This window comes from Delphinapterus leucas, chromosome 4, assembly GCF_059928025.1.
Source record: "Delphinapterus leucas isolate spDelLeu-1000000601 "Yukka" chromosome 4, BTC_Dleu_Yukka2, whole genome shotgun sequence".
Lineage (NCBI taxonomy): Eukaryota > Metazoa > Chordata > Mammalia > Artiodactyla > Monodontidae > Delphinapterus > Delphinapterus leucas.
Genome location: NC_143132.1, coordinates 33,812,638 through 33,826,830, shown reverse-complemented (window position 1 = coordinate 33,826,830; position 14,193 = coordinate 33,812,638). Strand labels below are relative to the sequence as shown.

Sequence of the window (14,193 nt, the reverse complement as noted above, 5' to 3'; positions counted from 1 at the left end):
ATCCCATATGGGATGTAACTTGTATTAATACCTTGTGGGAATTAGGTTTTTTATTCTGTATAAGACTCTGGAGATTCCTTTAGGTTGGTGGTTGTGTCAATAATCAGTTCCTTTTATACTGTTGAGTAGAATGCCATGGTATGGATGCCCCATAGTTTTTTAACCTTTTATCAGTTGAAGGATATTGGTTTGTTTCCAATTTTTGACTACTATGAATAAAGCTTTTATAAACATTAGTGCACAAGTTTCTGTGTGAACGTGTCTTTCTTGATTCCTGTACCTATGTAAAAAGTCTTGGAATCAGGAAAACTTATTTCTCTCACTTAATTCTTCTTTCTGAAAGTTGTTTTAGCTATTTTAGTTCCTTTGATTTTCCATATACATTTTAGAAAGAAATATTGTAGATATCTTTTAAATGCCATAGAGCACTTACCTCACAATGCAGCAGCTTCTTTTTTCTTAAGCTTTCCCCTGGTTCCTGTACTTTCTGACTAGATTACAGTCCGCAAAATTGGATTCTGAGAATTTTGGCTAGCGTTTTAGTTGTGTCTGTGGAGGGACAGAGCCCTAGAGTTGCAGACTCCACCATTTTTAGTGACATCAATCCAGTCAGTGCTCACTTTTATATTCTAATTTCAGCTAGCATAGTGAGTGTTTTGATCTGCACAGTCATTATTTCCTTTGTTTTTACTCTATTATCATATGAACACTTTTTCTTTTTTTTTAATTATACTTCATATATTCACTGTTACTACCCAGTACGGGAAGTAAAATAGAAGATGATTACAATGGAAAATCTTTTTCTTGCCTCAGAAGGTAGGAAAGAATGGTAATAGGCATCATATAAACAGAATCTATAATTTAAAATAAGATAAAGTGAAACTAAAATGCTCTTGGTGGAGTGAGGAAGCGCCTCGGTCAGGCCTGCTGAGGGCCCTCGCCGACGCCTGGGCTCACCTGCTGCCCCGCCAGCTCCGCTCGCTTCCCGTCCCCCGTGGCCCGGCGCGGGGCAGGGCTGCCGGAGCCATGGAGGACGAGGTGGTTCGCATTGCCAAGAAGATGGACAAGATGGTGTAGAATAAGAACGCGACTGGAGCACTGGATTTACTGAGGGAGCTTAAGACTATTCCCATGACCTTGAAATTATTACAGTCCACAAGAATCGGAATGTCAGTGAATGCTATTTGCAAGCAGAGCACAGATGAAGAAGTTACATCTTTAGCAAAGTCCCTCATCAAATCCTGGAAAAAGTTATTAGATGGACCATCAACAGATAAAGACTCTGAAGAAAAGAAAAAAGATACTGCAGTTACATCACAGAATAGCCCTGAAGCAAGAGAAGAATGTAGCTCCAGTAGCAACGTAAGCAGCAGAAAGGATGAGACAAATACCCGAGACACTTACGTTTCATCTTTTCCTCGGGCACCAAGCGCTTCTGATTCTGTGCGGTTAAAGTGTTGGGAGATGCTCGCTGCGGCTCTCCGAACGGGAGATGACTACATCGCTATTGGAGCTGATGAGGAAGAATTAGGATCTCAAATCGAGGAAGCTATCTATCAAGAAATAAGGAATACGAACATGAAATACAAAAATAGAATACGAAGTAGGATATCAAATCTTAAGGATGCTAAGAATCCAAATTTAAGGAAAAATAAATTTTTCCTGTGTGGGAATATTCCTCCTGACTTATTTGCTAGAATGACGGCAGAGGAGATGGCCAGCGATGAGCTCAAAGAGATGCGGAAAAACTTGACCAAAGAATCCATCAGAGAGCATCAGATGGCCAAGACAGGTGGACCCCAGACGGACTTGTTCACATGTGGCAAATGCAAGAAGCACTGCACTTACACAAGGTCCAAATGCGGAGTGCTGATGAACCGATGACAACGTTTGTTGTCTGCAACGAGTGTGGAAACCAGTGGAAGTTCTGATGAGTTGGAAGAATTGGCAAAACACCTGGACCATTAAGAAAATGGATTTTGTAATTAGCTTTAAGACTAGGCCAACCAACTAGTTTTACTGCAAATCAGATTTTTAAAGTAACATATATCCCTTGGGTTAGTCTCTGTTTTTGACATAGGATCCCTTTCTTAAATGCCTTCTGTAGTTTCAGAACAGTAAGGAGACCACATGATAATTGTTTGGTATCTGTTTCAAAACATTTTTTTTCCATTTTTATAAGTAAGTTGATATTAAACTTTTGGCAGTTTATTTTTACCTTTTTTTTTCCTTCTTAAAGGAAAATGTACCTTAACTTTTTTACAATCTGAAACATACACAGTAAAAACGTTATTCTTCTCAGTTAATACACAAATGGAAATTACATTTTTTTCCTATATTGGCATGTACCTGCAAATATTAAAAGAGAAGAAAAGGTAATGTAATTATAAGTTTATCAAACATGGTATATATTCAGATAATACTTGACCAGCTTATCTAAATTGTGCATAATATTTCAACTAGCATATGAAATTGATTTTAATTATTATGTTCACAAGTCTGGGATAATTAGTTATTATTTTGCATTTGTAACTAACTGTGATCCTCATTTCTTGTAATTTCTTGTACATGTTTATTACTTGTTCATAATAGATTGTACTTTTGGAAACATGACTTGACTTTGTTGAAATCAGTTTGGTTTGTTGTTTATTTACCTGTTTGACTTTGTAGTGTATTTTACTTTTGCAGAACACTGTTGTAGTTTAGTAGGCTTTTCCTAAATCCTAGCTCAGGCAAAGAATAAAAACTTTTGACCGTTTTTTCGTTTTGTAGGAAGACATACTGGGAAGAAAATGTTAGCATTCTAGGATAATGTTGTTCTTATAAACAGTTCATGACTTAACTTTCATTTGGAAATCTGTGCTGACCAAGGACTTTAAGGTTTATATAAATCATTAACACTGTGGCTTTTCCATATGGAGACTAATGGAGCACATTTCTCTCCTGACTCTCTTTCTGTCACACAAGAATGAGGTTGTGGAACAGACTAATATGTGGGCTGTAACACAGCTCATTTGCAGGAAGGACCTTACAGTTAAGTGTGTGCCATCTGTTTTGTTAGGAATAAGAAAAAATGGTTTTCACACTTGGTCTAAGCACATCTTAAGGCCACTGTTACAAAGTCCACGTTTCATTATGCTCCGTCTGCACTCTCTAACCTCTAGAGAGAGATCTGAGTACCTGCTTTGCACTCCCCTTCGCTCCCTCTTCTCCACTGCTTACTGCAGGTCAGTTTGATGTAATAGAGAAAACAACATCTAGAAGTCCATGTTCAGACCCCACATAGAGGAATTGGCCCACTGGTACCGTCCCACCTCTACTTTGTCAGGTCACAGAGTAACGTTTTATCATTTGAAAAATAACATGCATTTTTGAAAGAATGAATTTAATAAGAATAAAATTAAAATAGTCCCACTTTTAAATTAAGTGATCCATTTTTAAATTTGTTAATTCAATTAAGTTTCTTGTTATTAATCATGTAAAAAAAGTAAAATAAAATAAAATGCTCTTGGTGACTTCCTAAGCAAAACATAATTCAAAGATTGCATTTTATGGTTCATTTAGCATATGTAGATTCAGGCATTCCCTGAACTTCATCCTGGAATATTCTGTCAAGTGACATGAAATTCCCCTGAAGTAATTTCACATTAGAAAATGTATTAAAAACTAGTATCTACTTTTCTGCAGAGTATTATGTTTCTGTGTGCAGAAATGATATGAACTACAAAACCTATTTCACTGGCAATGTTGATACCATTGATAGAGTGTGGAAATAAAAGAAATTTGATATGAAAGCAAGCTTGTTTAATATTTATTTATTTATTTGCTCCTCTAAAAATCCTTTATATTAATTGCTTTTGTAATGTTAGCTCTTATGTGAATGCTAAAGATTTGTGATTTCAGAGAATATATGAATATATTTTATTTTAAAATTCAATTACTTTTTGTAAAATACAAAATTATACAGTAACTTTTCTAATTAGAAGTCAAAATCAACATTTCTTTTACTATTGTTTTATTTTTCTAGGAAAGGAGTGTGTTATGGGGCATGTATATTTTCAGTAGGTTAAGTTTTTCTTGATATTGGAACACTAAGCTAAAGTTACAGTGCCATTGTCTCAGTAACTTCAATTAAATATAAATGCATATCTTCTGACTACTTCAATACATTTGAGAATAGAATAACTTTAGCAAATTTCACACACAAAAGTTTGTTCTTAAAATATGATACAGTTCTTCCACTTTATGACATTTTTGATTATGATTAGTCTCATGATATTTTTCTTTCTGAACAAAGGAAAATAAAGTGGATAAAATCTTGTTAATTTTCCTCTTAGTGGTTTAAAAAAAATTATTACCTCATAAACTTGGTTATCAAGATTTAAAGACATGCTTATTCAACATATTAAAATTTTCTCTAGAAGTGTTATATTTTTTTCTTTTCATATTAGTTAGTTAACCATCAAATCTTTGAGTATAACTAAGGAGTAGCCATGTTCCTTTTCCTTTCTCTCCCCTTTTGTGTCTTGTTCCTCTCTCTCCTTCTCTTTCTCTCTCTCTCTCTCTCTCTCCTTATTTAACACTTCTGTCTTGCATTTGATTTTATAGTTTTCAAAGTCAGATTTTTGAGAATTTCCTTTCAAAATATCTTTAATTCTATCAAATTGATAGCCACTTGTGATATGTCTATACTCTGTTTAGTAATAATTATGTTTTGCTAGGATTATTTTTACATGATTTTTTGTTTGTTTTGTTTGATGTGGACCATTTTATTAAAAAGTCTTTATTGAATTTGTTACAATATCGTTTCTGTTTTATGTTTTGGTTTTTTGGCCATGAGGCATGTGGGATCTTAGTTCCCCAGCCAGGGATTGAACCCACACCCCTGCATTGGAAGGTGAAGTCTTAACCACTGGACCACCAGGGAAGTCCCTGATTTTTGGTTTTTTAAGTCTGTAAATGATTACAAGTTGTGAGACTGTGCTGTGTTGATATTTGTTTACTTCAATAATATAAATGGATTTGTCCTGATACTCCATTTAGGGCTCTTGTCACGTAAGAAACTTGTTTAAAAGATGACTGAACCATTTGCAATTTGAGGAGAATGAAAAGTAAGGAAAGGATAAAAGGGAAACAGTTATTATCACAGATCGAATATAAAAACTCAATTTTAATAGGGACAGGAGAAAAAATAACCTGTAGACCATTGGGAAAGTATAAGTTTTGGTTTCTGTATCACAGTTAGTTGATTAGCTGTTGGCTAGCGAAAACTCTGAAGTGGAAAACACTGTTTTTCTGTACTATTACACATAGAACACTTTGGACACCTGACATGTGGGTTGTTTTTCTCTACACCAACCAATTCAACAACTCTCTGGACACCAAATGGGTGGCCTACAATTCAATTCAGTGCTGACACTCTATACCTGGAGTTAGTACAGAGGCCACAGGTTAAGGACTCAGGTGCACAAGACTTCCTCCTCCCACTTTCAGATGCCAGTTGAAAAGCCAGTTTGTCACCAGTGCTTCTGACTAACTGGCTATAAATCTGAGGTTTGTATGAACTCCTCTGGCTCAATAATTTGCTAGAATGGCTCATAGAATTCAGGAAAACATTTTATTTACTAGATTACTGGTTTATTATAAAAGGCTGTAACTCTGGAACAGCCAAATGGAAAAGGTGTGTAGGGCAAGGTATGTGGGAAGTGGGGGTGGAGATTCATGCCCTCTCCAGGTGTGTCACATTCCCAGTACCTCCACTTGTTCAGAACCTGTAAGCTCTAAGTTCTATGCTTTAGTGATTTTATGGAGGCTTCGTTATGTAGGCATGATTGATTAAGTCACTGGCCATCGATGATTGACTCAACCTATAACTCCTCTTTTCTCCCCAGAGGTGGGGAGTAGGGCTGAAATTTCCAACACTCTAATCACATGGTTTGTTCTCCTGGCAACCAGCCTACACTCTGTGGTTGTCTAGGAGCTTTTCAAAAGTCACCTAATTAACTTAAACTCAGGTGTGCTTGAAGGGGCTTACTATAAATAATGAAAGACTCTCATCTTTAGTGCTCTCAGCTCTCATTGCTAAGGAAATTCGTAGGGTTTTAGGAGATCTGCACCAGGAATGGGGATGAAGACCAAATATATATTTCTTATTATAAATCACAGTATCACAAGCCCCTTCTTGTCAGTCTACCATTAGCAAGCTGACTAGAGACACCAAAAAAAAAAAAAAAAAGAAAAGAAAAGAAAAAAAAAGGAATTCCAGTCATTATGAATTCTTCCAAGCCCTTGAACGTTTAGAAGGGCAACAGTCTGTGTTTTTTAATATTACCAGTTTCCTTCCATTAACATTTCCATCTTAATTCGGAATGTTTTGCACCATCTCCACGTGAGACTAACTTCCAGATGAAGCTTGATACTTATTTTTCAGCAAACTTCCACTATTTCCTCCACGCCACCATGGGTGAAGTATACTTCCATACCCCATTGTGTGGAAAACTCATGGTTTTTTAGAAGGACTTAGTAGCATCAATCAATAATTCTCTCTGATACCTAAGGTTTACTTCCTTTCATGAAGAGGAAAGGAATAAAAAGGTTTAAATCAGAGTCATGATTTGGAGTCATGTACTGTCTTACTTAGGAGTTTCTAAAAGAAAAGCCTAAGACAGGAATTCTGGTGCATGCAATTTATTAGTGGAGAGCTTTCAAGAGAAAATGATTGGGAAAACAGGATTGGGCAAGGAAAAGAGATAGGCAGGAACATGGTTCCTGCTGGAGTCTAGTTTCACCCACCACCCAGAGATATTGTAAGGCAGCTCCTTGTTTTGCACAATAAAATATTTTGGAAAAAATATTTAAACCAGTGCTATAATTCTGTTTTAAGCAGTAGGTAAAATGATGTATCCTGAGAATATACCTAAAAATACTTAAACATATAATATAACATTCTATTACAGAACATTTTAGATCATGAGAGAATAAGAAAAGTTCTTGGGATCAAAAAATTAAAATGGTCTAAAAAATAAGAGTGGTGAGCTAACACTAAAGGTATTTCTGTCCTGGAGACTTTTGCTAATATCAGGAAACAAGAGGTTGGATTTTAAGAGCCAAAAACAGCAGGTGATACTGCCATAGAGGAAGTTGAAAATGATACACTGTCTAATATGGAGGTCTTTGAAGGTCAAATCCTCAGTGAAGGAATGGAATTAAAAATAGGAATCACCAAAAGAACATGACCAAGAAACTTGTCTGTCTTTGTATGGGCTGTAAGCAGAAAACAAAATCTTCCCTGAAAATTTATAATTGAGGCTTATCCCTGTACTGTTTTGGGATTTAAATTTACATTATTTTCAGACTCTAGTGTGTTACAAAATGGGAATATAGCAAAAGTTTTCCTTGATTAGGAGTGCCCTAGAATATCTAACAGATATTTTACAACTCACTTCTCAAAGTACTCAAAGGATTCTCACAGATGCCCCTTTAACATGGAGATCTTACCAAGATTCACCAGTCAAGATAACTGAACTACATGTTGCCTGAGGGAGCACAAGTTCAACCCTTGAGCCCAGGCCAATCTCCTGACTATAGGGAAATTGACAAGCTCATTCTAAAATTCACATGGAAATGTAAGGAACCTGGAATAGCCAAAACAATCATAATAAAGAAGAACAAAATTGGAGAACTCATTTCCTAATTTCAAATGTTAACTATACTTCCAGCTTCAAAACTTACTATAAAACTATAACAATCAATATTGTGTGGTACTACAATATGAATTGACATATAGACAATAGAATTGAGAATCCAGAAGTTAAAAAAAAAATTCCCATAGGCCACCTTTTTTTGTCACTTACACTTATTACAGGTTTTGTAGCTTCTGCTTCTCAGTGTGATGGAATAACCACTTACCAGATGGTACTCCCTGAAAAATAAAATATAAAACCTGGATACAAAAAGCAACTACATGAAAAATCTTAAAAGTGAAGAAAGCAGTCCAACCCTGGCAGGGAGCATGAGCTTGTATGAAGGAGGCTAGATAAGCGGCGATTCAAGTGCATTCCTTTCTCTGCTAGGTAATTTATGCAGCTGCAGTGGGAATACTTGGGGAAAAGCCCACCTTCTGGCCTGGGAACCGGAAAATAGAAATAAACTGGAAATAACACCATCTCTCTATCAGGATGTTTGTACTTGCACCCACCATCATGCGAGGAAGCCCAAACCATGAGAGAATGTGAGTTGGTGATTCCACCAATCACTGACAGCCAGCATCAGCCACCAGAAATGTGAATAAAGAAAACTTCAGGTGATTCCAGCTCCCAAGCTTCAAGCCACCCAGTTGACACCAAGTGGAGCAGGAACGAGCTGTTCCCATTGAAAACTGCTCAATTTGAAGATTTGTGCTCAAAGTCAATGTTATTTTAAGCTACTAAGTCTGGGGGTGATTTTATACACAGCAAGAGATAGTCAGAATGTTAGACAAAATAGACTTTGGGGGAAAATATACTCTGGGGCTTCATAATTCAAACTATGTAATTTCACCAGAAAATTATAAAGCATTATAACCTCATATGAATCATATAACATATATTCAAAACACATGAAAACACTGATGGAATTAAAATATGTTATGTTCAAATGCATGATTACAGTAAGAGATTTTTAACACATCTTTGTTAGTTGACTGATCAACTAAATTAAAAAAAAACTGTTAGGGATATAAAAGACAACCTACAAAATTAGAAAAATTAGTAATAATGTAGAAAATTTTACCTAAAAACTTCGTGGATATATGTAAACTTGTATCTAACAAATATAAGATGTATCTCATCCTCAAGCATGCATGAAATACCAAAAATGACCATATACAAAGCTATAAAGTTATTCTTAGCAAGCATAAATGAATTATATATACAGACCAGAAGCTCCACCTTTAATGTAATAATTTATAAATCACAAGATAAGTTTTAACAAATCCATTTTTTGTAAAAGTTTAAAGGCAGAAGAGTCATAATTAAAATACTTGTAGGTAAAGATGAAATCATGAAGCAAATCAGAACACATTTAGAACTGAAAAATAATGAAAATGCTATATAGTTCATTTGTGAGTTACAGGTCAATAGGTACTTACAGAGAAATGTAAAACCTCAACTACCAATTAGGAAAAGACATTTCTAATACAAGAATCTTTTTCTAAAAAATACCCTGCATAACAAGTTTCAACTATCTAGAGAAAAGAAATTAATAAAAACAAGGACAAAGATTAATGAAACAGAAAGAGTATTTCAAGTAAGTCAGCAATGTTCAAAGTTAAATCTTTGAAGAATACTAAAAGAAAGCAAATTCTGAATGGATTCATCAATAATAAAGTACAGAAGGGAAAATATTAATATTTTGAAAATAAAAAGTGAATATAACTGGAGGTATAACAGAGACTTTAATAAAAAGGAAAATAATGAGAACCTTTTTGCCAATAATTCGAAAAATCACATAAAATGGAATTTTGTAGGAAAACATAACCAAGAAACATAAATATATCCTGAATTTTTAAAATATTTGAGTCAGCAAATTTTAATATCTACTCTTGCTTGTACAAATAATACCAAATCCAGATAATTTTATACACATTCTGCCAAAGAAATAGGAACTATGAAATTAATTAATATAATGATAATTGAAATGGTGTAGAGATCTGTGAAAATTTTAACACAAAATGCGTTGGAAAAGACAGTCTCTTGTATACAATCTCTCAGCCCCCACTTAGTCACCTATGAATGGACCTTGGGCCTGGAACACTTCCTTAGCAAGAGATAAAGAGCCCACACAGCCTGTGCTGGGTTTATCACATTGTGTGGGAATATCTTTCCCTGATTCAAGGTCAGTGAAAGCCCTTTTGTCTCTGCTTGGAGCATGTGTGTCATATGGCACCTGGCCAACCCTAATGTTATATCTGTCCTCCACAGGGAGTGGACTGGGTTCCATTGCCCAATAATAGGGCTGCCCATATGCAAATCGCCCTGCGGCACTTGCTGGGAGAGACTAGCCAGCCATAGGGGAACCCACAAACATTACTGAAGCTTATCTTGCTCTGTCTCCCTGATTTAAGCAAAGTGTTGGTCCATGCAGTGCTTGACTGTATTGTTTTGCTTGGTGACTCCAATACCCAGGTGCAGTGGGTAGACATATTTAGAGTCCTTCCCTGGGATTGCCAACTGGGGCATCCTACTCTACTTGACAAAATAGAACTCTATATATAAAATATAAGAATATTTTTAACATTGTGGCAGTTGTTATTCCCCTTACGTGGTCTGACTTTCGAAAATTTCACAACTGGATGTGTTTTAACTCTTAAGTAGTTCTTAAAAAAGTATAGGCTTCCTTGACCACTTGTAAACAAAGTACATTCAGACTATACAATGTCACAAGCTAAATCTTTTCATTTATAGATGATGTTATAATACCCTGGATTTCAGCTTCACTTTTTATGGTGTTCACATTATATCCTATGTAGTAGGTAAATATATTTTAAAAGAAAAGCTTTCTGCCATTTTCACACAAGTACAAGTTATAGAGGAACTAATATTCCTTTCACACTGAAAGAGAATCAGACCTAGCATCTCTAGGAATGTAAAACTGGTTGCCAGAGGGAAGAGATCTAAATCTTTTCAATGTAGTGATTGTATATTGTTGGCCTGGCACTTTTCCCAAACTGAAAAAGAAAGACTGGTGTATGTATTTATATTTTTAATTAAAAATGTGACTTTAGACTTTCATGAATTCAACCTGGCCACTCAGTATTAAAACCCTGCTTTAATTTTGTTTTGTTTTATTCCAGAACTACATGAGAGGTTGCTTTTTTCTGTTTGTTTGGGGTTTTTTTGGAAATAAAAGAAGTTAATATATCATTCTTCTAACATTTTCATGGACATGAAGGAAACTACACCCTATGATACTTTCCTATTTGGTAGTATATATAAAAAAAGATTCATATATATCAAACTGAATTACCATCAGGGGGCTTAAATCAACTAGGAAAACAATAAAGAAAATTACCAACAAATATTTGGGAAGAAAAGTTTACTAATACATTTCTATATATCACTTGACTGTAAATGAAATGATGGCTATTTTCATCATTGCTGATGTAGTATCCTTTTTGTTATTAGATTGTATCACAGAATATTGTAATTACTCTCCCTTTTCTCCTGTCCCTTTACAAATGAAATCATTGTCTTAGGAAAGAATTGGCTTGATATAACTGTATCTAGTATAAATTTTCTTTTCATGCATACAAGGACATATGCACAGAATTCTGTGTTGTTCCTTTCCTGAATCCTATTGTGCAGTCAAGCTCATAAAAATCATAAAATCGCTTGAAATCAAATTGAGGGAATTCCTTTTTGACTAAAGGAAGAAATCATTATTTCTATACTAAACAAAACAGATCAGGTGATGAGTGTATCAAGCTTTTGAGGCCTGCTAAACACGTTGTGTTGGAGATAACTTAAGATCATTCATGGGGACTACTCATCCCTAGGCAATGTCAGTGACTTTAGTTGCAAGTTTGCAGATAGCTTGGTGGGATCTACTATATAAGAATTCTGTGTATGTGATACAATTTTTATTTCATACTTAAACCCCAAAAAGAAATGATTTGGATTTCTCATGACCTGTTTTAGTGTAACTTCCTATGAGAGAAAATGAAACTACATCAAAAGCATATATTTACATTTGTACTTGCATGTTGCTATATAAAATTACATTTATAACTACAAAACCCCAATACATAATATCAAGATATGTTTTGAAGAAATGAGAATTTTCAGTAGAAAATACCAGAAAGGTTTACAAGTCAATTGAAAGGAACTATGTAAGTTGTTCAAGACCTTTTTCAAGTACTTGAGTTAATTAAATAATTTTCAGTTTTCAAGCTCAATTTTCAATATTTGGTTTATTTACCTGTTATTTTCACTCACATTCTGTGCCAAAACTACACCATTTTTGAGTACTCATCAGGTAAAAAGTTCTGAGTTAATTTCTTCACAGTTCTTAAATATGAGTATATGAATCTTTGGCATGATATTATTACGTGTATATGCAAATATATATCACACAGGATTCTGGTCATCCAATGTGAAAAATGAATTGCCTTTGAATAAAAAAATAAATCAGAAATTTCTCAGATTTGAAAATATTTTCATGAAGAAAGAGAAAAATTATGCTTATTATTTTCCAATTATGGAACAACTTATTCAAAAAAAGGATGGGGAAAATTGCACAGTTTATTAGTAAATATTATTCAATATAAAAATAACTCTTTTCAACCTGCATTTATTACAGACTTGGCTTTTGTTCAAGTTTATACTTTGAGGTTCCACATCTACTCCAAACTCTCAGCAGTGATGGATACCACATAATAGTGTGATTAAAAAAAAATCAAAAATTAAAAATATGAGATTAATTTGTCCACATAGAAGATGCAGATCATCTGGAACTCCCTTACATTGTTTGTAGAATTGTAAACTAGTGCAACCACTGAACAACTTAAATTTTTAAAGCTTTTTTTAAAGTATAAGTTTGCTTAAAAATCTTTTGCTATAACTCAGATCACTTCCTTGAAGTCAGAGGCTAGAGAGGAAGTGGGGTATTCTAAAAACAAAGAACAATCAGAAAAACAGCAACAAATGGTTGTCATCTTCTACCTGAGATGAGAATTATGAAAAACGCCAGATACAAAATGTCATAATTAGAATAAGGCGATAAGGAAGTGAAAGAAGCAACTGGGTGACTGTAGCTGCATAAACAATATTCTAAATATTGTCATGATGCAGCCATTGAAAGCCTGAATCTGAACTATGGGAGGGTGTCTGATGGAGCAAGTTCAAAGACCTTAGACAGGAGGAGTGATATTAAAGAACATACAGAAATAAAACAAATCAGGCTGGGAAGTATAGTGCTTTGTTCTGTTTTTCTATTTTCCTTTTGCCTATTTGCCTCCAGGCACATTTCACCAAAACAAACCAGACTATAGCTGTGTCTATCATATACATGACATGTACTGTGGTCAGACACTATTATAGGTACTTTGTGAATATTAACTCATTAATCCTTTAATAAACCCCATGTGGTAGTTGTTATAAATACTGATATGAGTGAGACTTGAATTTGTTATCTCTTGGAACTACCCATCCACTTAAAATTATTTTTTGCTGATTTATGTAAAAATAACAATAATATTACAAATAAAAGACAATATGTATAAATTATAATACAGTTTTGCCTTTTGGTTCTTAGAATACAACATGAGAAATATGTAGTTAGTCATATTAACTTAAACTCAGGTGTGCTTGAAGGGGCTGTTTACTGAATTGGCAGATAGGCAAATTTTCCAAGCAATATCTGCATGTGTTGGCAGGTAAAAAGATTTTTGTTTGGAGTGAAAAAAGAAGTAAGATTTTTTAAATGTTTTTAGGTGTTAAAGTTTTTATCTACTTGAAACTTTTTGTGTCTGTGAGTGTGTGTGTGTGTATGTGTGTGTGTGTGTGTACCAAAGTCTGAGAAGAAAGGTAGTGGAAACAAGAACAGTGAAGAATATGATATTTCTGCTGGTTTTGATATGAGGCATTTTTTTTGAGCTACATTATAGAGATTTGAGGTTTGGCAGCTGGTTTACTGAGTGAACTTGTGAATCTAAGATGAGTACATTGGAAACTAAAGGCACATACATTGTAGATTTCAGTGCTGATGAAAGAGTTGGGAATAGGACTTTTCCTTTACATTTTCCTGCTCTGGCACACTGTGGGCCAGAGTAGTGCCCTGGAAAATCTATGGCTCCTAGGAGGTAGAGGTGAGTAATTATGGCTGTCAGAGGACTGACATTTTTTTTTCCCCCCTAAGGGCACTAGAAGCTGTAAAAACAACACAGACTACTCAGGTGGGAAGCAAATCTTCAATGAGAAGATTAAGGCTAAATAACATGACATCCCCCAGTTACATGAAAAAATAATTGGGGAAAGTTTAGAAATAAAGTTGCTAAGGGTTCAAGGTGTGGTATGAGCAATGTGAAACAGAATTTGTTCACAAAATTAATGTTGCCTCTTACCTAGTAAGTATAAAAAGTTTCTGTGAACATTTGTGTATATTGTTCTAAGAATTTACACTTGCAATAATAACTGTAATTCTTATAGTATCTTACAT

The 14,193-nt window shown here is 34.6% G+C and overlaps 1 pseudogene; it reads left to right on the top strand.

Moving 5' to 3' along the window:
- The first annotated feature begins 894 nt into the window (after positions 1–894).
- Positions 895–2,534, top strand: LOC111175221 (transcription elongation factor A protein 1 pseudogene; annotated as a pseudogene).
- The last annotated feature ends 11,659 nt before the right edge of the window (positions 2,535–14,193 follow it).